Source organism: Carcharodon carcharias, chromosome 4 (assembly GCF_017639515.1).
Source record: "Carcharodon carcharias isolate sCarCar2 chromosome 4, sCarCar2.pri, whole genome shotgun sequence".
Lineage (NCBI taxonomy): Eukaryota > Metazoa > Chordata > Chondrichthyes > Lamniformes > Lamnidae > Carcharodon > Carcharodon carcharias.
Window position 1 is genome coordinate 108,831,733 of NC_054470.1, and position 25,996 is coordinate 108,857,728.

A 25,996-nucleotide genomic window follows, 5' to 3' on the forward strand; every position below is an offset into this window, starting at 1 on the left:
CCTGCTCTTCAGAGCAATTCCATTGGATCTTTTACTCCCCACTGCTCCTCTTCAATATAGTGGCCGTAGGTTATTTTACCCCCATCTGAGAGTGCAGACTGTTTAACATCGCATATGAGAGACAGTGCAGCATTCCCTTACACCAAGGTAGGCCAAGTGACCTCTCCTGTGTTGTTAAGGTTTAATGATTTTAAACTCTTCTGTATTCCATCATCTCCCATAAGATTTTTTTTTTATTCATTGGATGTGGGCATCACTGGCTAGGCCAGCATTTATTGCCCATCCCTAATTGCCCTTGTCCAGAGGTCAGTTAAGAGCCAACCACATTGCTGTGGATCTGGAGTCACATGTAGGCCAGACCTGGTAAGGACGGCAGATTTCCTTCCCTAAAGGGGACCAGATGGGTTTTTACAACAATCATGGCTATCATCAGGCTTTTAATTCCAATTTATTTTTATTGAATTCAAATTTCATCATCTGCCACGGTGGGATTCAAACCCAGGTTCCCAGAGCATTACCCTGGGGTCTTTGGAATGCCAGTTCCAGGGACAATACTACCATGCCACCGCCTTCCCACTGGGGAGATTGACACCAGTTGCCACCACCAAGCTTAAACGATCATTATATGGAGTTGGTTAGGAGGAGGGTCATGCGGAACATAAGCAGTGGCACAAAGCAGATGGGCCGAATGGTTTGTTGTAATGGTGGTGTAAATGCTATGTAAAGTTTTGGGGGATAATCATTGGATTTGACCCAGTTCTATCCAGAAATCAGAAAGATTTAGCCATCCTGTCATCCCTGCGGGGCTGTTGAAGGTGCACTAGAGTGGAGTCAGTTTCCTTTGCACTGGCGATGCTGATACACGTGTGAGGGAAAATCAGGACAAGCTGCAACCTACATACTTACAACCTGCAGCCTGAAATGTTCCATCAAATTTTCACCAAAGGAAAATTAAGAGCTGAGATGAACCAGTTCCTCAGTTGAGCTTCCACATCGTACTTACGGCAGCTCTGATTGTTGTGCCGAGCCTTTGGGATAAATGGACAGGTCTTGCTGCTTAAAGAGGAGTTTCTGCTGGTACAGCCAGAATCAGCAGCACTGACCCTCCGCACCCCGCTCCCCACCCCACACCCCCAACCCCCCAACAACAATACAAACATGGTCCCCAGATGGAGAGTCAATTGCTTTCCTCAGTGGGTAGTTGAGGGTACAGCCTCTCTGTGTCGAACGACATTGTGAATTTCTAGCTGCTGGTCCCAAATGACTGTCACTTGTGGCTTTGTGGGCAGCACCCTCACTTCTGTGTCATTATCAGTTCTAGAGACTTGAACACAAAATCCAGCCTGACACTCCCAGGGCCACACTGAGGGAGTGCTGCACTGTCAGTTGCTTGGTCCTTCGGGTAAGATATTAAACCAAGGCACTAAAGGTTTTGTCTGATAATGCTCCAGTGAAGCACCTTAGAATACTTTGCAACAGCTTTGTCCAGCTAACGGCTGGGTGCAGCCCCTGAAGCCAGTTTTCAACATGCTGGCCAAAAAGGTAAGTTTGAATGGAAGATCCTGCATGGAGCTGCTCCTCCAATCACAGGCCATGTTTCTCCCATGTTTGCTGCTGATAATGAGCCTGTCAGCAGCAAATGCGGGAAAGAAACGGTCTGCCATTGGAGGAGCAGAGACCTCCAGCAGCAGTGAGTTCTGGGCCCAATGAGCCCAGGGCTAGGGAGCCAAGGTGCCGGGGAACGGGGCCCAGGGAGCGGAGGAGCCAGGGAATGGGGCCCAGGGAGCGAAGGTGCTGGGGAACGGGGCCCAGGGAGCGGAGGAGCCAGGGAATGGGGCCCAGGGAGCGAAGGTGCTGGGGAACGGGGCCCAGGGAGCGGAGGAGCCAGGGAATGGGGCCCAGGGAGCGAAGGTGCTGGGGAACGGGGCCCAGGGAGCGGAGGAGCCAGGGAATGGGGCCCAGGGAGCGAAGGTGCTGGGGAACGGGGCCCCAGGCATGCCAGAGCAGGGCACAAGGCAGCAGGAGCAGGGTCCACTGGCGTCTGAGCAAGTGAGTGATTGAAGACTGTGTGTGAGAGAGAGAGTGTGAGGGGGGTGGTTGAGAGATTGTGCGGGGGGGTTGTTGAGAGATTTTGCGGGGGGGGGGGGTGTTGAGAGAGTGTGCGGGGGCTGTTGAGAGAGTGTGCGGGGGCTGTTGAGAGAGTGTGCAGGGGGGTGTTGAGAGAGTGTGAGGAGAGGGGAGTTGAGAGAGTGTGAGGGGAGGGGAGTTGAGAGAGTGTGAGGGGAGGGGAGTTGAGAGAGTGTGTAGGGGGGTGTTGAGAGTGTGCGGGGGTTGTTGAGAGAGTGTGCGGGGGGTGTGTTGAGAGAGTGTGCAGGTGGGGTGTTGAGAGAGTGTGCGGGGGGGGTGTTGAGAGAGTGTGCGGGGGGAGTGTTGAGAGAGTGTGCAGGTGGGGTGTTGAGAGAGTGTTCGGGGGCTGTTGAGAGAGTGTGCAGGTGGGGTGTTGAGAGAGTGTGCGGGGGGAGTGTTGAGAGAGTGTGCGGGGGGGTGTTGAGAGAGTGTGCGGGGGGGGTGTTGAGAGAATGTGCGGGGGGTGTGTTGAGAGAGTGTGCGGGGGTGGGATGTTGAGAGAGTGTGCAGGGGGAGTGTTGAGAGAGTGTGCAGGTGGGGTGTTGAGAGAGTGTGCGGGGGGGGTGTTGAGAGAGTGTGCGGGAGGTGTGTTGAGAGAGTGTGCGGGGGGAGTGTTGAGAAAGTGTGCGGGAGGGTTGTTGAGAGAGTGTGCAGATGGGGTGTTGAGAGAGTGTGCGGAAGGGTTGTTGAGAGAGTGTGCGGGGGGAGTGTTGAGAGTGTGCAGGTGGGGTGTTGAGAGAGTGTGCGGGGGCTGTTGAGAGAGTGTGCAGGTGGGGTGTTGAGAGAGTGTGCGGGGGGAGTGTTGAGAGAGTGTGCAGGTGGGGTGTTGAGAGAGTGTGCGGGGGGGGTGTTGAGAGAGTGTGCGGGGGGTGTTGAAATAGTGTGACTGAGGGTGTTGAGAGAGTGTGCGGGGGCTGTTGAGAAAGTGTGCGGGGGGAGTGTTGAGAGAGTGTGCAGGTGGGGTGTTGAGAGAGTGTGCGGGGGGAGTGTTGAGAGAGTGTGCAGGTGGGGTGTTGAGAGAGTGTGCGGGGGGGGGTGTTGAGAGAGTGTGCGGGGGGGTTGTTGAGAGAGTGTGCAGGTGGGGTGTTGAGAGAGTGTGCGGGGGGAATGTTGAGAGAGTGTGCAGGTGGAGTGTTGAGAGAGTGTGCGGGGGCGGGGTGTTGAGAGAGTGTGCAGGTGGGGTGTTGAGAGAGTGTGCGGGGGGGTGTTGAGAGAGTGTGCGGGGGGGTTGTTGAGAGAGTGTGCGGCAGGGGTGTTGAGAGAGTGTGGGGGGGGTGTTGAGAGAGTGTGCGAGGGGTGTTGAAATAGTGTGACTGAGGGTGTTGAGAGAGTGTGAGTGGGGGATGTTGAGATAGTGTGACGGGTGTTGTTGAGAGAGTGTGAGATAGCAGAGTCTGCCCATAAGTCTGGCTCACTCCCAGGAGCAGGGTTCCCATTCACCCTCAGCCACACACACCATCATGCCCTCTCATCCACCCTCACAGCGGGTGAGGTTAAGTGAGTGAGAACCGTGAGACTGGGAGTGAGCCAGAGACACACACGCTGATCCTATTGCACTCTAATACTCGTCATTATTTATTTCTCATTGATTATTTTGCTCAGCAAGTGGTTCCTTTTCATACCTCAGTGTTTTTTTTTTAATTCATGTTTAATGTTTACCTTTCTGAAATTCATTTACTGGCCCCTTGAGTGAAAAAAATTTTGAAATGTGGGCCCCCCCCAGAAGTGGAAAGGTTGGAGAACCCTTTTTACAACATTGAAGTTGCTATATGACTGCAAGTTGTTATTAAATCTACCTCTATGACTGAGGCTTTTCTTTCCCATCCCCACCCACAACATTTCTCACTTAGACTCAGCATCAGTGTATATCCCGTTATGCTTCTTGATAATCATTTTTCCAAAATTAAATGTGCCATATAAATGCAAGTTCTTGTCCCTAACAATAGGAGAGCGTGCTCTGCTGTACCAGTCTGACTCACCCATCGACGTAATAGCTAAACATCCCATCACACAATATTAACAATCACTACTCACCCTGATTACTCACAATACAATCGACATCCACACCACCCGCTCCCCCCATCTTATTAAAAGCTGGTAATGGAGGTGCTCATTTCCACTTGTCTGATTGTTTGCCTGTTTTACTGATTTATTCAGGATTCACTCCATATTCCTCGCCCCTATTTTCTAGGGTCCAGGGGGCTTGAATCATGGGGAATTCTCTGATTGTTTCCACTAAATGCTCAGACAGATGTTAGGTGCAATGTGTTTGCCCACTGATTCAAAGATGAAGTCATGAGAGGCCAGCATTCCATAAAAAGCAAAAGGAACTGTTCAGAATTCCATCTCGAACCCAAGGCCAGAAGAAATACAGGAAACACTGCCGGATGGACCTAAAGCTGGGTGGGAGAGTCGATGAGAAAGGAACAGTCAGGAAAACACTAAGAACATTTTTGAGGAGTGGGAGAAGAAGTTGGCACCCGAGCTAATTATTTTGTATTAACCCTCAAGAGCTGTCTTGTTTATAAATGCCACCATACCACTAAGTTCAAACTTAATGAAGAGAAGATCAATTTAGGGAAAGTGGCTGATGTGAAGACAATCCCAACACACTTGTCAACATTGGCTGTTGCCTTATGGCCCAATCACAACCAATCAAGGCTTTTCTGTTCAAAATTCCAGTTCAGAAAAGGACCCATTTGAGCCAATTAAACCTTGCTGCCGAGCTCCAGTAGAGATTAAAAAGTAATTTTAACTGATCCTGAAAGATTAACCAGGTTGGAGCATTTTTCTTTTGTAAATAAAACATTGAAAGGATACCCGATTAGAGGTTTTTAAAATTACGAATGGACTGGGAAGGGATGATGTGGAGTAAATGTTTCCACTTGTGGGAGGATACAAAACTAGAGACCATCAGCACAAAATAGTTATTAATAAATTCAGTGGGGAAATAAGGAGACATTTCTTTATCCGGAGAGTGGTTAGAATGAGAATCTCACTACCACAGTGTGTGGCTGAGGCCAATAGCTTGGATGCTTTCAAAAGGAAATTGGACAAGTACATGAGAGAGAAGGGAATAGGAAGATATGCTGAGATAGGCTAGATAGAATGGGAGGAGACTCATGGAGTGCAAACTAGTTGGGCAGAATGGCCTATATCTGTGCAGTATATTCTATGTGATTCTAAATGCATTGGGTGCAGGTTACATTCCTGCAGAATTCTACATTCACATTATTCAGCTGTTATGAGCCAATTATTAGCCTGCTGTGTAGCTGCCACTTTTTATCTTCCTATTTAAAGCCGCTAAACATAGACAACAATCCTTGTACAGATTTGATATTTTTCCTCTATTTTCATTTTCTTTCAAGAGCATGGGTCAAATTTCAAGGGCCAACGGGAAACCAATTTCAACAGCATCATCTCCCTCAAATGATGACTAGTAATTATGGACAATGCGCTGAGTCAATCGGCAGCATGTGTTAGACTCCATTTAATTTTTTGTTTCATTGTCTTTAGCGGGAATAAAAATTATGTGGGATATAACATGGGCTGACAATCCACTAGGCCTGTGAAACTGAAGTTTTGTCCTTACTGAAATGATGCCCCTACACCTGGTCGTAATGTTTCATCAGAACTGGGCTGCAATGGTTCTGACTGTTCAGATATAACTATTTTAACAAAGTATGGCAAAGACTTGGCATGGAGTATCCAGAGAGTCAATTAAGGCTGATAACATCCGTCATTTCAAAAGTGTCGAACAAGCATTTGGTGAGAAAATCAGTATCGCGATATAGACATTGAGCTTTCTTTATCTGCCAGATGGGCTGAATTGGTCATTCATCCTCATGTAGTTAAAAAAAATCATTTCCTGTTGCCATTACAGGCCAAATGCTTTATTTTCCAAAAGCTTCTCGCTATGAAATATATAAATAAAAATTATAATATTATAATAAATATATAAATATTAATCTAAGAACTGTATTAATGAAGTTAGTGGAGTCCAGGGCATTCAGAAATGTCCTTATATTTGTCCACCGCCAGCGGGATTTTCCGGTCCCGCCAAAGTCAATGGACTTCTGAACAACTCACTGCATTTTCTAGCCCCACCCTTGCTGAGACGGGACTGTAAAATTCTGCCCCATGCTTCCCACATTATAACAGTGCCTACACTTCAAAGTATTTAATTGGCTGTGATATCCTGAGGCCATAAAATAATGACCAGACAATTTGTTTTTGCGATGTCGGTTGTGGAATATCCATTGGCCAAGACATGGAGAAGAACTCTCCTGCTCTTTCTCCCTGTTTCAAACTATGAAAAAAATTGTAAAGATTCATTCTACCCACTTTGGGATATAGCTTCATCAGTTAGCGGAGGCTTGGCACAATGACATCATTGCTACATACTCATGGTTCTAACACTGTTGAATCAAGAAAAATGAAGTTGGGAGGTTATGTTTCAGCTGTGCAGGGCACTGGTGAGACCACGTCTGGAGTACTGTGTACAGCATTGGTCTCCTTTTTTAAGGGAATTTGTAAATGCATTAGAAATGCATCAGTTCAGAGAAGGTTCACTAGGCCAATACCAGGAATGGGTGGATTGTCTTATGAGGAAAGGCTGGGCAGGTTAGGCTTGTATTCATTGTAGTTTAGAAGGGCAAGAGGTGATGATCAAAACCTTTAAGAACCTGAGAGGTCTTGACAGGGTGGATGTGGAGAGGATATTTCCTTTTGTGGGAGAATCTGGAACTAGGGAGTCACAATTTAAAAATGATTCATTCATTTAAGATAAAGAGGAGGTGAATTTTTTTCTCTGAGAGTCATGAGTCTTTGGAACTCTCTTCCTCAAAAGGCTGTGGAAACAGGGTCTTTGAATATTTTTAAGGCAGAGCTACATAGATTCTTGATTAACAAGGGGGTTAAAGTTTATTGGGGGTAGATAGGAGGTTAAAGTCAGATCAGCCATGATCTTATTGCATGGATGAGCAGGCTTGAGGGGGTAAGTGGCCTACTCCCTCTCCTAGTTTGTATGTTTGTATCCCGTTTTGTGTAGAAATCTTTCCAGGTGGTCAACTTCCGCTGAGAGGTCAGTCTGAAAAAAGTTAATGACACAGGCTGTACTGCCTAATGCTCATGAGTTAATTCACCACAATTGTGGAGGTCTGAAGTAAAATTTCATTCACTTCAATGGATGCCAGCACAGCCAGTGTTTCTTTCCTCTTGTATTCTTGGAAATTCCACAATGGTGTTCCTTTTTGACATTTCCTTGTCAGATCCCTAACCTCCCTATCTGTAGCACTTGGCTATTTAAGAATTTCAGCCTGGTTCCCACCAGTACTCCAATTAGAGTTTATTTCCATCAGTCACGTTTGTATAGTTTGAACACAGAGAGATGGACAGACATAAATGAATTGTGATGTGTCACCCAAAATGAAACAGTCTGTTTAATTTATCTTGTGAAGCATACAGTGGTATGAAAAGGATCATCATAATTGTTTTAAAATCTTAATGGCGGATTTCAAGGCATCTTTTTAAATGCTGATGTGTTGATAGAGTTGGCGAGAGAATTTTTTTGAGGGGAATGCTTTAAGTATAATATACTCCTCCACACTTCTTTAATTCTTCCAGTGTGAAGTTTTCTTTAACTTACTGTTCAGATTCCAAGAGCCTTGTGAGAGTTTTGTGTATATATTTCACATGAAGCTTTCTGCATGGTTCCAAGAGGCTATTTTAGTTCAGATCTTTCGGGTGTGACGTTAAACTGAGGCCCCATCTGTGCTCTCAAGTGGTTGTAAAGGATCCCATGCCACTATTCTGAAAGTGTACGGGGGAGTTCTCCCCTGTGTCCTGGCCAATATTTATCCCTCAACCAACACCACTAAACCAGATGATCTGGTCATGATCTCACTTCTATTTGTGAGAGCTTGCTGTGCACAAATTGGCTGCCGCATTTCCTATGGGACAACAGTGGCCATCTTCAAAAAGTACTCCCTTGGCCGTGAAGCACTTTGGAACATCCTGAGGTTGTGAGACTGTTCTAATTTTAGAGAGAAGGGCTGCTGACAGCTTTGAAGGAGACATCTGTATTCGATGGTTTACTTCAAAGTATTTGCATTCTCAATTTAAAGTATAGTTGACTTGTACTTTGCAGCTTAATATTTTTTCTTTTCTATATTTGAAGGTCAATAAGATAGATAAATAGTTTTAGCTTGTAGGTTTAATGTGTGATATATTCTGCGATGTGAATAACTAGTGGGACTCTGACATCAATTCCAGTGCGCTTTATACCATAACCAGTTGTGGTCGGCCCAAGCTACACTTTCTCCAAAAAGGGCAGAGAGCCAAATGATAACAGCACATTGCTACAGGCCGTTCAGCCCATCATGCCTGTGCCGGCTCTTTGAATGTGGCGCCCAGTTAGTTCCACTCCCCTGATCTATACCCATGCCCCTGCAATTTTTCCCCTGTCAAGTATATATGCAATTCGTGAGTGAAACTGTTCCAAAACCATTCAGTCAGTGCATTCCAGATCATAACAACAAGTTTCCATTTTCACATCGTGAGGGGAACAGAACGCTTATTGAAACCATCGACAAAGTTTGAACGCAAAAACCCTACCTGTTTTCAGTGTCTCTTTCAGCAGCCAAAACCCCCTGTAAACCTTTCTGTTCATTTTTTGGAGACCTGCACTTCACACTGCATGTTACCAGAAACCAACCTGCTCAGCTGAAATCCTCCACTGGCACAAATGGTGAGAGGCTGAGCAGCCACAAGAAGTGGTTTAATTCAGGACTAACATCAGCAGAGGAGCCATGGAAGCCATGGGAACTTTTCCCTGGTCTATGTGAGCCTTCCCCCAATAGTACGACCCACGAGCAGGAGCAGGAGCTCCGGTTGCCCACGGCCATGGATGTTGGATGAGTCTCGAGGACCCAGCAATGAGTTATCACCATGTGGACATGGTCAAAGCCAGTGCATCCTTTCTGAAAGGGAGCATCACAAATCCCGCCTCAATCTGGCATGAAAAGCCTGAATGGTTTAACGGAGGGTCTTCCCCAGGTCAAAGGCAAAGTGCCCCCAAATCAAGGCTCAGTGAGTAATACTCTTGTGCCTCTAAGAACTAGGAGCAGGAGTAGGCCATTTGGTCCCTCGAGCCTGCACCACCATTCGATAAGTTCATAGCTGATCTGGTTGTGACCTCAACTCCAGTTTCCTGCCTGCCCCCATAAATCTTGACTCCCTTGTTGATCAAAAATCTACTTGAATATATTCAATGACCCAGCCTCCACTGCTATTTGGGGAAGAGAATTCCACAGACTGACAACCCTCTGAGAGAAAGAAATTCTCATTGCCATCTTAAATGGGAGGCCTTTAATTTTTAAACTCTGTAGCCTAGTTCTAAACCCGTCCACAAGGGAAAACATCATCTCAGCATCCACCCTCTCAAGTCCCCTCAGGATCTTATATGTTTTAATCAGATCACTTCTCATTCTTCTTAAACTCCAATGGATATAGGCCCAAACTGCTCAATCTTTCCTCATAAGATAAACTCTTCATTCCAGGAATCAGCCAGGTGAACCTTTGCTGAACTGCTTCTAGTGCAGTTATATCCTTTCTTAAGTAAGGAGACAAAAACTGCACACTGTACTCCATTGGTTTGAGCACAAGATCTCAACTGATGTTCCCATTACAGTACTGAGGGAGTGCTCCACTGTTGGAGGTGCCATCTTTCAGATGTTATGTTAAACTGAAGTTCTGTCTGCCCTCTCAGGTGGGCATAAAACATCTCATAGAACTATTTTGAGGAAGTGCAGGAGAGTTCATCCCTCTCTAGGCCAACATTATTCCTCAACCAACATGTAAAATAATGACCTTCTCTTGGTTTCACAACCTCTGGACATCCCAATAAAACTCATCTGAAGTGTAGTCACTGTTGTAATGTCAGAAACATGGCAGCCAATTTGCACAGAGTAAGATCCCACAAACAGCAGTTAAACTAAAGACCAATCCGAGAAGAGAGACACACTGTCAAAGCTTTTTGTCTTGTACTCAACTTGGCAGAATCAGAAGAATGCCAAATCTCAAAGAGTACAACAATTTATACTGCATGGGAAGAGGGCAGAGATTGTTTGCAAGTGGACTCTGATTGGCAGAGGTGATGCCATGGAGAATGCACCAGGGAACAGTTAACTGCTAAGCTTTCATTTAAATTCAAACCAGGCAAGTTGACTCTGATTGGTCAAGGCATTGCCATGGGGAATAAACCGCAGAATGGCTCTCCCCCAAGTTTTTGTTTAGTTGAAAAAGGTGTAATGTGTGGACATGTTCTTTCAGTTTGCAAAGAAAAGAGCCCTGTGTGTGAATACATGTAGCTTCTAGCACCTCCTGACAGTACAGCACTCTCTCAGTACTGCCCTGAAATGTCGACCATGATTTTTCCTCTCCTCTCCTGGGGCGGGACTTGAAGTCACAACTCTGAGGTGAGAGTTCCATTGCAGTGAGAGGAAGAAAATGATGTAATTGCCTGGGAACATTTTCCTTAAGCTTCGATTAACTTGTTCACTACAAGATTTTTTTTTAATGAATATTAATTCTGGTCTTCTGCTGCAAATGTACAAAGTATACTGAGAGGGCAGACTCATGGCCTACTCCTGGGCCTTTGGAACATTGCTTCAAGCCAACCACATGGAGGCTTCCAGGCCCAGCAAAGGGTAACTCCTCCTCTGATAATTCTCGGCTATACTTGCTGCCCTGCACCGTTCCCACTGTGATGTGGCTGCAATTAGGCATTCGACAGAATTGGCAACTTATATTATCCACTACCCCAGCAAGGGGAAGTAGAAACCTTGCACATGCCCCTCCAGTGTGTGGCAACTGCTAAAGATCCAATCTGTGTAAAATTGGAAGTGATGTGGTCTTGCAGAAAATGGCAAAGCATTCAAATTGGGAGTGTCAGCTGTGGCCCAGAGCTCAGAAGAAACAAGAGGCCCAGTACTGAGAGGGTGCTGTGCTGTCAGAGGTGCTGTCTTTCAGATAGGACATTAAGTGCAGGCCTCATCTGCCCTCTCAGGCGTATGTAAAATGTCCCACGGTATTATTTTGAAGATTACCCAAGGGAGTTCTCCCCGATATCCTGTCTTATATTTACACATGAACCCACATCACTAAAGCAGGTCATCTGGTCACTTACCACAGCGGAAAAGCTATAACTGGCTGAGAAGAGGGCCCAGAGAAAACAGAGGCTAGCGAACCCTGTACCTTCTCAGTCCACGGTCTTCCTCTGCAGCAAATGCCATGCCAGAGTGGGGCTCCTTGAGCCACACCAGGCAATTTATTGCCCGCTAAGATAAAAGCAAAAAACTGCAGATGCTGGAAATCCAAAACAAAAATAAAAATACCTGGAAAATCTCAGCAGGTCTGGCAGCATCTGCGGAGAGGAACACAGTTAATGTTTCGAGTCCGTATGACCCTTCAAAAGAACTAAGGGAAAATAGAAGAGAGGTGATATATAAGCTGGTTTAAGGGGGGGTGGGACAAGTAGAGCTGGATAGAGGGCCAGTGATAGGTGGAGATTGCCAAAAGATGTCATAGACAAAAGGACAAAGAGGTGTTGAAGGTGGTGATATTATCTAAGGAATGTGCTAATAGGTGACATTAAGGGTAGAAAGCAGGACGAGCAAGGTACAGATAGCCCTAGTGGGGGTGGGGTGAGGGGAAGGGATCGAAATAAGCTAAAAGGTAGAGATAAAACAATGGGTGGAAATACATTTAAAAATAATGGAAATAGGTGGGAAAAGAAAAATCTATATAAATTATTGGAAAAAAGAGAGTGGGGATTTATTGCCTGCCCCTTTTATCCCATGAACTGAGTGGCTTGTGAGGCCATACCAGAGGGCAGTTAAGAGCCAATCACTTTGCTATGGGTCTGGAGTCACATGTAGGCCAGACCAGGTAAGGATGGCAGATTTCTTTCCCTAAAGGACACTAGTAAGGCTTTTTTTTTTTTAAACACAACAATTGATGATAGTTTCATGGTTACCATTACTGAGATGAGCTTTTTTTTTAATTCCAGATTTATTTATTGATTGAATTCAAATTCTACCAGCTGCCGTGATGGAATTTGAACCTGTGTCCTCAGACCCTTAGCCTCTGGACTACAAGTCCAGTGCTGTTACCATTATGCCACCATCTCCTCCTACATTGCCATAGAAATACTGAATATGGAAGCTCCATTTTGATTTTTACTGCTTCGTGACCAATCGAACATAACTGTATTTCCAGCAAAAATCATGTGCTTGTGCTGGCAACTCCCCTTAAGCCCTGAAACTTGTTCAAATGTAGTCATTAATTTCTGGTATTCTAAGGGTTAAGGCAAGCCAATCTTTTTTAAAAGCTCAAACTTTAAGTCTCACAAAACAACATTGTCAATGACAATTCAACAAAGATAGGTGGTGAAACACTGGCAATTGACGTGGCATCATCAGCAAGTTCAGGCCAATTAAAACAGTAACACCTTGTGAAAAATCACTGGCGTAGACTCAGCACATGTTCAAGTGAGATATTTTGTGGAAGAACATTCTCACTGAATTTGAGTGAGACAGAGCAGGTTTTGTCATTGTGGAGGGGTGATTACCATGTGTCAATGACTCATCTTATCAGGAACTGTTGGGGTCTGTTGTCACCAGGATAGTGGCAACAACAACTTGCATTTATAAAGCGTCTTTAATGTAGTACAACATTCAAGGGGCTTCACAGGATTGATTTACCAAAAAAAATGTGATGCCACAAGAACACAAGAAACAGGAGCAGGAGTGGACCACACGGCCTGTTGAGCCTGCTCCGCCATTCAATACATTCATGGCTGACCTTGGGTTTCAGCTCCACTTTCCTGCCCACTCCCCATTTCCCTCGATTCTCTGAGACACCAAAAATCTGTCCATCACAGCCTTAAAATGTATTCAACGATGGGTCTTCCACAGCTCTCTGGGGTAGAGAATTCCAAAGATTCACAACCCTTTGAGTGAAGAAATTTCTCCTCATCTCAGTCCTAAATGACCGACCCCTCATCCTGAGACTGTGCCCCCGTGTTTTAGATTCCCCGACCAATGGAAACAATTTCTCGGCGTTCTCCCTATCAAACCTGTTCAGAATCTTGTATGTTTCAATGAAATTGCCTCTCGTTCTTCTAAACTCCGAACCACATAAAACGATATTGAGACAGGTGGCCAGATTCTTCAACGATAGGATAAGTTTTAAAGGGCATCTTGAAGGGGGAGAGGTTTAGGGAGGGAATTCCAGAGGTTAGGCAGCTGAACACACACCACCAATGAAATAAAAGAGTAATGGTGTGTACTGACTTATGGTATGATATTGCTGTGTAGTATTGCTGTATTTGACTATGTTGAGCTTCTTTAACTATGAGCTACAGTTCTGTAGATCACGGAGTGCCAAGCAGCTGCCAGGACCAACTTGTGTCGCTAGTTCCTCATTTCACAATTGCAAGCCACAGAGCTTGGTTAGCAGCAGCAGCATGCTGATTTGCAGGTTGCTAGACTGAAGCAGAAAACAGTTCTGAAGATCTTCTTCAAACTGAACCTACTCCACGTGTGCAAAAATCAAGTGATTGATATTTTCCACTCTGGAGCATTTTTGAAGCATTTCAGGTGAGCAATGTATTGGAGATGTACTTAACTAACTGTTAAATGTGTAGTTTCACTTGTCTGTCGTTTTTTGCCTCAGAGGAAGCTATTTACTTCAGCGACCTATTGCAGTCTGAAGCCTCTGCTATGCTCCTGTCAGTTATCTAGTAAAAAAACAGGCTTCCCCAGTTCTCCTGTTTCAATGATTCCTCCCCATCTCCATAACTTCCTCCAGTCCCACACCCCTCTGAATATTCCCACTCCTCTAATCCTGATCTCCTGTGCACCCACGATTTTTTTTTGATTCCTCCACCCTTGGCAGCCTTGCATTCAGCTGCCTAGGCCCTCAGCCCTGAAATTCCCCCTCCAACTCTCTACCCCTGACTCCCGGGAGTGGGGTTTGACAGGGTGGACACTAAGAGATTGTTTCTATTGGTCGGGAAATCTAAAACACAGGAGCATAGTCTCGGGATAAGGGGCCAATCATTTAGGACTGAGATGAGGAGAAATCTCTTCACTCAAAAGGGTTGTAAGTCTTTGGAATTCTCTATCCCAGAGGGTTGTGGATGCTCCATCATTGAATACATTTAAGGCTGGGATAGACAGATTTTTGGTCTCTCAGGGAATTAAGGGGTATGAGGAAAGTGGGTAGGAAGATGCAGTTGAAGCCCAAGATCAGCCATGATCATATTGAATGACGGAGCAGGCTCGATGAGACATGCAATGTACTTTTGCTTCTGTTTCTTATTTTCTTATAAGACGTTCCTTCTAACCGTCTCTTTGCCCAAGCTATTGGTCACCTGTCCTAATATCTTCTCATGTGGCTCAGTATCAAATTTTGTTGAATGATGCTCCTATGAAGCACCTTGGGATGTTTTGTTACATTCAAGAGGCTATATAAGTGCAAGTTGTTGTTTCTGATGGATCCCAGATCATTTATTTGTGATCTGGTTTGCTTCATCCCTGTCATACTTCGCCTCAGGAACAATGTTCCAGTCCCCTGTGTCAGCTGAGCTTTTTCCTCTTGTCTCCCTTCATGCATCAACATTATTTGAATTGGATTTTGCGATACAGTAATTTCCAGCTGTTCTGAATAACCGATTAACCTCCAAATTTGTGATGTTCATTCAGTGATTGGTTGGTAAATGCCATTCAAATGTGCAACCTGACAGTTTTTACTTCAGCACTTGGCTTATCAGGGGAAGGTGAAAGGTCGTGACAACTTTCCTTTCAATGTGCGCAATCTGATGTAAAAAACAGACACTGCTGGAAAACCTCAGCAGCTCTGGAAGCCTCAGTGGAGAGAGAAACAGAGTTAATGTTTCAAGTTCAATATGACTCTTTCTTCAGAACTATCTGATAGGTCGCCTGCACTGTTCGAGCAATGTATTGAACCTAGTGAGTGACCCAGTTCTGATTTAGGTCCAATATGAGGTTAAGTACAAAGTGCTCACTAGGAGTACAATTTATTCACTCTTATGTTCCCCCTCCTTCAAGGAAGAGCTAGCATCACCTATTTATGATTGCACAGCTTCGCTTTGTTAATCAGTCAATAAAACTACCAACTCAAGTCATTGAAGTGGCTAAGACTGACCTCCTCACAATCTACAAAACAATAAAAGCACTTTTCACGACCAGCAGATATCTCAAAGCACTTTGCAGCCAATTAAGTACTTTTGAAATATAGTCACTGTTGTAATGTAGGAAACACAGCATCCAATTAGTGCACAGCAAGCTCCCACAAACAGCAATGGGATAATGACCAGGTAATCTGTTTTTTGTGATGTTGGTTGAGGGATAAATATTAACCAGGACATTCAGAGAGGTAAGACCACTGTTCTTCTTCAAAATATTGCCACGGGATCTTTTACATCCACCCAAGCTAACAGAAGGCCCCTCGGTTTAAGGTCTTACCTGAGAGATGGCACCTCTGACAGTGCAGTGCACGCTCAGTATGTCAAGCTAGATTTTTGTGTGGATTCAATCCTGGGTGTGGGACTCAAATCTGGAGCCTTGTGACTCAGAGATGAGCCTCAAGCTGACACTGTTTGTTGCTGGCAGTGTGAGAGAAATGCGATGCGTTAGTGGAAGAATTGTCACAAAGCAAAATAAGTTGTGTCGAGATCTTAGTCAGCAGCTGTATGCGCGTCTCATTTCTGCACTGGATCATGATGGGCTATGAATGACCGCCTGCCACTTGAATAAGAAAGAAAGAAAGAAATTCTTGCACTTTTCACGACCTAAGGTCATCCCAAAATGCTTTGCAACCAATGAATTCTGAAGTGTAGTCACTGTTGTAATGAAGGAAACAGGGCAACCAATTTGTGCACAGCAAGCTCCCAGAAATAGCAATCAGATAATGACCGGATCAGCAGTTTTGTTGCCGGTTGAGTGATAAATATAGACCAGGATACCAAGGAGAACTTCACCACTCTTTCTCAAGATAGTGCCATCGATCTCTGGAGAGGGCAGACAGATTTAGTTTAACACCTTGGCCAAAAGATGTCACCTCCACATTTTGTACTGGGAATGCTAGTATAGATACTTGTGATCAAGCATCTGAAGTAGGGCTTGAACTGATGACCTTGTGATACAGAGACAAGAATGCTAGCCACTGAGCCAGCCCAGACAACATTCCATGCCCACTATTAAAGTTCACATGATGCATAATGGTTACTTGGTTGAGGCCCTGGAAGCTTTTCGATAGAGCTGTACTCCAGCAGGCATTCAGAGGACAAAAAAAGGAGCACAAAAGAGATTGTCCTGCTGTACATATCTCCGTTTCACCCCACATTGGATAGCTCTGAGCAGCAGGATTGTGTAGTCCCGGCCATACACGGTGGACTGGGCAGCTTCCCCAGACACTGTCGCAACATTCAATTGTCTTCCAGCTGCTGGGCTTTTTCTAATCTTTTACAATCTCCAGGGCTAGCTGCTGAGAATAAAGATACCAGCTGGACGGCTTTGTCAGTCCAGGTCATGACCCCGATCTGACAGGCTTCTGCAACTGGAGTTGACCAGAAGTTGACGGGAAGAGTGAAACGCCCTTAACCCGTTAACTGAAGGGTGCGTGGCATTTACACACTAAGCTCAGGTGAGAAGAGCCCCGATTCCAGCTTAATTCTGTCACCATGCGCTGAATTTTAGCAGCACTGTGTGGACAGGCTAAGAAGTGGTGGGCCTGGAACATGGCGAGGGAAGGTCCTGTTGTCACCATGCCATTTTTACAAGCAGTGGGGAAGGTGCAGGATGACACCCCTGCCGAGAGGCCAATTGAGCCACTTAAGTGGGTAGATAAGGCCCTTTTCCTGCCACTGGTGGCGCTTTACCAATGGCGGGTGGATCGACATAGGGAGACCGCATTGGGAACCCTGGCAGCCTCCCTGCAGGCCCTGGGTGGGAGTGGGGCCCTTCTATTTTGGCATTCTTTGGGCACTTACCCACAGATGGCTTCCCCCCCACCCCGGTGGCTACCCCTGCAGCAATTGCATTGCCTACCCTTATCAACCCCACCCCCCCTCCCTAACTGACCCCGACAGCCGCTAGATCCCGCCTACCTGGGTGGGAGGGCAGTGCCCTTCCACAGCAACCCCTTCTTCCAGGTGCAATCTCAGCATTGGCCACCACTCTTGATGGCGTTGTTGAGCTGCCAGCCCTCTCTTTTAAAGGAATAGCAGCCCTGAGGGCAACCAGTTAGTTGCCTGACCCCCATCAAATGCACTAGGGATCCTGCAAAGAACCAAGGTGGGGTCACCAACGGGCCCATCAATGGAACCCCCACAACAAGAATAAAATTCAGCCCAGTGTCCTAGCGTCATTATTTAATGTAAATCAAACCGCAGTGGATTTGCACTTTCTGATTTGTTATGAACAGGATTGCACTGTCTGAAAGTGTGGTGGAGGGAAATTCGATAATGGCTTTCAAAAGGGAACTGGATAAATATGTCAATGGGTGAAAATTTGGTGGGATATACAGAAAGAGCAGAGCAGAGAGACGAATTGGACAGCTCTTCCAAAGAGCTGACATAAGCAGTAAGAGCTGAATGGCCTCATTCTTTGATCAAATATGCTATAGCCTGAAGTTTTAGGATGACGGGGGCTCATCTCCACATCCCCACTGACTCCAGCTGCCTTGCTGAAAATTTACGCTCCAATGAGCATTGATTGGCAGCAGGCAGAGTTCCACCCCTCACTTGTGGTTGGGGGGGAAGCTCAGAGAAAGCTGCCAGCCAATCGGATTGACCAGCAGCTTTCCAGTCCCTGCAGCAATAGCACTGCAGTGGACGGAGGAGGAACTTCATGAGGAGGCCTGAGACCAATTCCAGGAACCTCAGTGTCCGGGGTCCCAGGGCGAGGAGGGTAGGGAAGCCCTGAGGGGCCACAAGGGTGGTGACTGGGGTCTCAGGAGTGAGGCTGGTGGGTGGAGGGAGGTCCTGAGGTCACCATGTCTTAAGAGGGGGGTGTCCCCAGTCAGAAGGGGGCATCTAATGGAGGGTGCCACCCTCCCCCTTCCCATCCAAGATCCAAGTTTGTCTATTTGCGGCCTTCCCCCACAGATGTGCAATGGGCCCGCCAGCTTAAAAATTGAGGCTGGACAGGAAACAACCCTTAAGGCGACCAAATTAATGGTCCCTTATTTGTAAAAAGATATAATTGTGTTAGAAGCAGTTCAGAGAAGGTTCACTCAACTCATTCCTGGGATGAGGGCTTATCTTATGAAGAAGGGGTGAACAGGTTGGGCCTATGCCCATTGGAGTTTATAAGAATGAGAGGTAATCTTACAGAAACATATATGATCCTGAGTAGACTTGATAGGGTAGATACGGTGAGGATGTTTCCACTTGTGGGGGTGACTAGAACCAGGGGATACAGCTTAAGAATAAAAAGAGGTCCACCATTTAAGATAGAAACTATGAGAATTCTTTTTCTCTCAAAGGGTTGTTAGTCTTTGGAATTCTCTTCCCCAGAAAGCAGAGGAGGCTGGGTCATTGAATTTATTTCGAGGCAGAGGTAGACAGTTTTTGATAGACAAGGGAATCAAGGGTTATTGGGGGGCACATGGCAAAATGGAGATGATACACAACTAGATCAGCCATAATCTTGTTGAATGGCAGAGCAGGCTCGAAGGGCTGAATGGCCTATTCCTACCCCTAAGTCCTATGTTCCTAATTGCCCTTGAAAGTAGTTTAGAGTCAACCATGTTGCTGTGAGTCTGGAGTTACTTGTAGGCCAGACTAGGTAAGGATGGCAGATTTCCTTCCCTAAACGACATTAAGTGAACCAGATGGGTTTTTACGACAATGGGTGATGATAGTTTCATCGTCACCATTATTGAGACTAGCTTTATATTCCAGATTTATTAATTAATTGAATTTAATTCCACCAGCTGCCCCATTTGAGCCCTCCGATGCCCCCTCTTAAGACTGACCTCTGGACCTCCCTCCCCCCCTACGACCTCTCCCCTGAGGCCCCAATCACCACCCTTGTGACCCCCAGGGCTTCCCTACCCTCCCCACCCTGGGACCCCTGACACTGAGGTTCCTGGAATTGGTCTCAGGCCTCCTCATGAAGTTCCTCCTCCGTCCACCGCAGTGCTGTTGCTGCAGGGACTGGAGAGCTGCTGGCCAATCTGATTGGCTGGCAGCTCTCTAAGGCGGGACTTCTCCCTGAGTGAGGAGTGGAACCCTGCCTGCTGCCAATCAATGCTCATTGGAAAGTAACTTCAGCAAGGCAGCTGGAGTCGGTGGGGATGTGGAGATGAGCCCATTTGAACCAGTTGCATAAAATCCAACTAAGTTCACTGAGGCATTGAACCTAGGCCCTGAATGAGAGGATAATGAGAATATGACAGATTGGGGAATAGTAGGCCCTCTGAGACATCCCAAAGACTTCCAAACACACTTGCTTCACGTTCTGCTCAGCGCCACCCTCGCACCTATCCACATCAGTCAGTATTAAGGGCAGAAAAAGCCAATAAATATGAGCAAGACATTGGTGTAAAGCCGCTTTATATTTCGATCTGAAAAATGGGCAGGAAAATTACCATTGGCCCCTGCGGAACCTCTAAACACTTAACCCTGATCCTACTGACTAATTCAGTGTTCTTTCTCACAGAGTTAGGAATGACAGATCTTTCCACAGAATTACCCAAGATTACATTTTTGTTGCTGGGATTTATTGTTAATCATTTTTCTTGATTACATCTTTACTTGAAAGACTGTTTCCTCCAACGCAGTTCGAAAAGCAAAGTGTTGGGTCTAAAGGTTCAAAACATGCAACGTCTCAAAGACAAAGTGACAGCCTTCCATGTAAGAGCCAACTCAATGTTTGACTTGGCTGTCTTAAATGAGAAAAAAAACAAAATATCTACTTTGTAAAATGAGTTACATAAGGGGCAGTCCACAGTTTCACCTCCTGACTTAATGATGACCTCTATTTGGGAAATGAGTGTGAAGCCATCCCATCTAATGTGATTAGATTGGAGTGAAAAACAACCTTTCTACAGGAATGCTAATTAAAAAGTGTCCGACAGTCACTCTCGGGTGGAATTTTCCAGTCCCGCCAGCAGTGGGAAGCGTGGCGGACGAGGGAAAAAGATTTGGCGGGAGGCCAAGAAACAGTTTCCCAATGGTGGCAAATTAGTTTGGAATCTTGTTCCCCTGACTTTCGTGGTGACTTAAAGCGGGTCGAGTGTCCCACAAAGCTATGTCGGGAACCCCCTTTGCATCTCATGAATGCTCGTTACCAGGCCAACACACCGGAACCTTGCTCCCCTTCCAAGTTAAGGAATTCCAGCAGGAATTTAGAACGTGCACTTTCACGGCTGTACATAAGTGGCGTCCACCTGGCAAGGTAGACCTCTTCTTGGGCTTTCAGGTCAATAGACATTGTTTCCGCCTTCCTTTCACACTATCACTGAGAGATGTCAGCTGCCTGTCGTCCAGGCCATGTCAAGGCTGGGCACGTGGGAGGGGGAGGGTTTTTTTTTTAATTCATTTATAGGATGTGGGTGTTGCTGGCTAGGCCAGCATTTATTGCCCATCCCTAATTGCCCTTGAGAAGGCAGTGGTGAGCTACTGCCTTGAACGGGGTGAGACTGGGGGAGGACTAGGGGGAGGGGGGGGCGGTGTCAAGAAGCAGAGTGGAAGAGTGAATGGCTGTACGGATACCGTCCAAATATGGTATCCAGACATCAGAGCCTATGAGGTGATGGCAGGGCAGGCTACTCCCTGACCACCCCGCCACGAGATTCATCATTCTCCTTGCGGATGCATAATTAATGAGCTGAAAAGCACAAAATCTCGCCTGTTCAGCCATCCCACTCCAGCAGAAGTCACTTCAACCTCCGCTCCCGCCACCGGACTTAGTCCCTGGAACAGAAAATGCTGCCCTCTTATGGAGTCTCACAGTGAGTAGTGGATCTCCAGCATCCAGTAACAGTCAAGCAGACTAGGCAGCCAAACATATTGAAGAATTCTCACAGACAGCAAACCAGGGAGTAACAGGCAGGTTTTGTCATTCACATTTCATAAGTTTACAGGGAGCAAAATATAAAATGGAAAATACATATGTTATTAAGGTTGAAGCTGAAATATCATAAGCATACAAAATTCTTTAAAAATCTGTGGAAATTTTTACTTGGAATGGCGAAATTTGACATTCCACAATTGTAAATACATTTTTCAGGGCCAGAGGCAGTGTTCAGCAGTAATTGTGATTTACACCACTAAAAACCTAATTATGCTTCATTCAATAAGGCTTAACTTTTTCAAGGGTTTTTATAGTGAGACTAATAGCCTATACATTAAAAATTCATGTTAAATCAGTGATTTCCAATTGAGTTCCACCTGCAAGGACTTCAGCAATGCAGCCTGTGGAGGGGCAGGAAATCACTGACAGCAAGTTCTGGGGTCCACATTTAATTGTGCATGTGCAGATGGCAGGAGTTGCAAGCTGTTTCACAGGGAAAATGCAAACAATGCTGACCATTTTGCTGTCATTACGGCTGCAAAATCCAGGACCATGCATAACTGGGGATCCACCCTCTGCTGCCCCGTAAAGGCATCTAAAAATAGTTTAGTGTTAAGATAAAGAATGGGATTTGAGGCTTTGTGTTGGGACACAGACATTGAGGTCAAATAGGAGTACCGTCCCCGCACTGTATCAGGAGCAGTCACCCAGACTTTCCCTAAATTGGCCAGTTAGCAAGCAGAGCACATGCTTTCTGTCCCATTAAAGATGGCAGGAAGGCTCTCCAAGCTGAAGGGTCAGTAAGAGGCCCTGCAGCTTGGAAGGAGCTGGAGACTGCCATTGTAGGTAAGGGAGGGAGAGGGCTCCTCCATCTTGAGGTGCCCTCTCGGCAACTTTTGAAACTTTCGAATTGAAAAAAATGGACACAGCTGCAGGACCACCACTGTGGCTGTAGCTATGGCCAAGAAGGTTGGGGGGGAGTGGATGGAGGGATGGCCCCAAAGCCTGTCTGGAGTGCTGGCCCCTCAATCTGCCACTGGGAAGTCATCTGCAGGCAGCTAGGCTGACCCCAAAGCCACAGGGGGGCCCGTGCAAGTGGCTCTAGAGACTAGAAAATTCCAGTCAACCTCTAACCTTTTAACTTACCGTAATTGCAGGCTGGTATCTCTCCTCCTCCAGTCCCACCACTGGGAAAATGGCCCTATCGGGATGAAAATTCAGTCCAAGGCCAAAAAGGCGGGTAAAGGAGGAAAAAAATAGAACTTCTCAAACATGACAAGGCACCCACAGGGTCTGGCACGTGCGTGTATCACCTTTTCTGTGGAAATACTGAAAGTTGTTCTCACACGGAAAAGATAACTCAGAAGAAAAGGAGCACAGGGCTGTCCGTTGTTTTGATGGACAGGACTTTATGTCCTGCAGGTGGGCGTGCACCCGACCCGATCGGGCGTAAAAACAGTGAGTGATGATGTCGGGCGAGCGCCCCAACGTCATCGCGCTCTCACATGATATTTCAGTCGGCAGCGCACCCACTGAACGAGAAAGTGGATATTTCAACAGTCCATGGCAATGGGAGAAGATCAAATGCAATTGTACCCATATCATTCAGTTTGGTTCAACTGCTGACCCTTTACCCCCGTTGTCTGAACACCAGGAAGTAGCAGATGGTCTTCAGGCAGAACTCCACAAATTCACAAACCGAGGGCATTTTCAAGATGAAAAATTTCCTGAATTAGTAACTGTTGTTTTCAAGATAAGGAAAGCACCTGGATAATCAGAAACCTTTTCATTCATGGGTTGATTAAATTCAATTAACGGGCCTATTAAGGCCCTTAACCAATTAATTGAAAGCTATTTTTCACTGCCCGTCCAACCTTACAGTCGGCCGGCGGGAGACTTGGCCAGGCGGCCTTTCAACGTTTTAGCAAACCTCATCCACGGGCGGGATGAGGTTTCCACAATTAAACAAAAAAAATGTAAATTTTTGGGCAGAATTTTTATTCTGCTTATGTTACTGTGAGTTAGTCCCATTTTTTTCCGATTTTAAAAATCTTTTATTTTTGATTTTAAAATTGTTCAGCTCCCTAAGGCAGCCCCCTGCGTCCAGGGAGCTTTCAGTGCACACTCCCAAACTCATGCGCAGGCTTTTGCACTCGCCCTCCTCCCAACCCCATCCCAGCAGCGCTGAGGCTTTCAGCGCGTCTTTCATGCTGGCTGGCCATTAATTGGCCCACCGGCACGAAATCACAGTGAGGGGGGCCAATCACAGGCTGCAGACCATTTCCCGGCCGCTCCCGGGCCCGCCCGCCCAACGACCCGAAAATCCTGCCCAATGTTACGTTTAATATCAAGAAAGCCAGAAGACAGAAGAGGAGAATTCTTCTTCATTCGACAGCTTGTTATGATCTGGGGTGAACTCTCTGAAAGGTGGAAGCAGGTTCAATATTAACTTTTGAACTGGAATTGAACATGTATTTGGAAAGAGGAAAAAAAATTCAAAGCCAAGGGGAAAGAGCAGAGAGAATGGGACTAAATTGGATAGTCCTTTCAAAAAGCTAGCACAGGACTGATGGGCAGAATGGCCTCCTTTTGTGTTGTATGATTCTATGATTTCTATTTTGTTGCAGATGGCATTCTAGTCAAAGCTTGCAAGGAAAAGACAGAATTATGTTAAAAGCGTTGTACAGATCTTTTTCCTGGATCAAGAGTGTGGTTTGTATTTTTCTCACAGTGCACAGTTGTCCTTTATAAATTGGGCTCTGTAGCCTGTCGCAGAGATCAGTGACAGTCCAGCTGGGAGTATATAAAGTGGAATTGCGATTAATTGTTTAAAAAGTGGCTGCTAGAAGCTTATATTTTCATTCATTTTATCCAGGAGTTTAAAAGAGTTTACACAACAGTGTCCGGGCCAGTAAAGGAGACTAGGCCCCCTTGGAATACTTCAAAAAGAATGAGTAGAGTTGCTGGAGTAGGGAATTTCTGGACCGGGCCCAAAGCCAAATATAGACTCCTCTCCTAACTGCTCTGAGCCTGACGTTTTGACAGCCAGTAACACACAATACACAGCCTAATTTAGAAGGTCAGCAGCTACAGAAGGTCAAAGGCATATTTGAGTGAAATATAAATGCTTTTTAATATTTTGAAAGATTTAACCAGCTCAAACTGCTGCCACCATTTTCCTTTACATAACACATAACCCAGTACTGACTAGTACTTCATCTTAGCATTATTTAGCCTTTCTCCTTACAAAGCCTAATTTTATCAGGTCAAAGGCCAGGAAATCCCACAGCCTAGTCTCTCCCACCATAGCCCCCAGGAAACTTTGCAGGAATTTCCTGATTGCTTTTCAAGTGGAGGAACCTCCACTTGTCACTTTAAGGAGGTAAAAAATGACCAAGGTCAGAGGTGGCGGTTGGCCTATGCCTGGAGCACCTGCTCCTTAGGCCAGATGGAAACCTGGCCTAAGCTGGTAGCTAACTGAGTGCAGGGGTAAGGGGGCCACATCAGGGTCCCAAAAATTTGGTCTAGGCTCAACGAGTGGCATGGGCCCATCCAAAGAAAGGTATCTTCCACGAGGATATGGGGATGGAGTGCAGTGGTAGGGGGCAGCTGGAAGATGAACAAGGGGCGTTTTCCTACTCCATGGTAACTCGATACTCTCCCACCAACCTCTTAACCTCCAGCCACAAAATTTACAACTTTCTATGTGGCCATGTTCACAGCGCCTATTGGGATGAAAATCCCCTGTGACTGTAACACTGCTGAAATCCTAGAGCGGAAAGAGTTTGCAGCAAGAATGTTCTGCACAATTTTACTTATGCCTGAGGGTAATAAATTATTCCAAGTGATTTTTTTTTTAAATCCTATTTATTCTATCTGGCGCATTTTCTTTTTCTCTCTTTCTTCATCTAAATTTTGTTTCTTTCTGCATGTGATTTGACTTTAATTCCCTCACTTTCCTTCTGTTTTGTTGTTCTCAACCCTTAACGCTCATTGGTTAAGGAGATACACTATTGGTCCAATCATTCACTAAGGTCCCAGATGCCCGATTGACCTCATTCTGATACAGCATCTCTGTTGACTGAGACACTGTGAGGACTGTTGACCCCAGTCATTGTCTGACAGGTGGAACCTCACCATCTAGTATGATTGGTGGAATCTCGTTGGGTGCAACCATCCAATTGATGATCACCCTGGCAATGTCTCGCATTTAAAATCCTCATCCTTGTTTTCAAGTTGTTCTGTGATCTCACCCCTTCCTTATCTCTGTAACCACCTCCAGACTTAGAAATGAATCATAGAATGGTTACAGCATGAAAGGGAACCATTTGGCCCATCGAGTCCGTGTGGGCTTTCTATAAGAGCAGTTTAGTTAGTTCCATTTCCCTGCCTTTTCTCCCTAGCCCTGCAATTTTATTTCCTTTAGGGTTTGTCCACCATAGAATCTCCCTCCCTCACAATCTCAGGCAATGCATTCCAGGTCCTAGCCACTTGTTGCGTGTGAACGTTTTCTCTCATGAGGCTTTTCGTTCTTTTGCCAACCACCTTAAATCTGCATTCTCTGGTTCTTGATCCTTCCGTCAATGGGAACATAAGAAATAGGAGCAGGAATAGGCCATTCAGCCCCTCGAGCCTGCTCCGCCATTCAATAAGGTTACGGCAGATCTGATTGTGGCCTTAACTCCACTTTCCTGCCTACCCTGACTCCCTTTGTAGATCAAAAACTGTCTGACTCAGCCTTGAATATATTCAATGACCCAGCC

At 45.9% G+C, this 25,996-nt stretch overlaps 1 protein-coding gene across 2 annotated transcripts in view; it reads left to right on the plus strand.

Moving 5' to 3' along the window:
• LOC121277372 (A-kinase anchor protein 2) overlaps window positions 1–25,996 on the plus strand; it is a 166,638-nt gene that overhangs the window by 14,312 nt on the left and 126,330 nt on the right. The window contains exon 1 of one of the 2 annotated variants that reach the window (XM_041186760.1): window positions 13,745–13,787. The exons of the other annotated variant lie outside the window; for it this stretch is intronic. The gene's annotated coding sequence lies outside the window, so the exon portion shown is untranslated. Of the gene's footprint in view, window positions 1–13,744; window positions 13,788–25,996 lie in introns of those variants that run through there. 2 annotated transcript variants of the gene reach the window in all.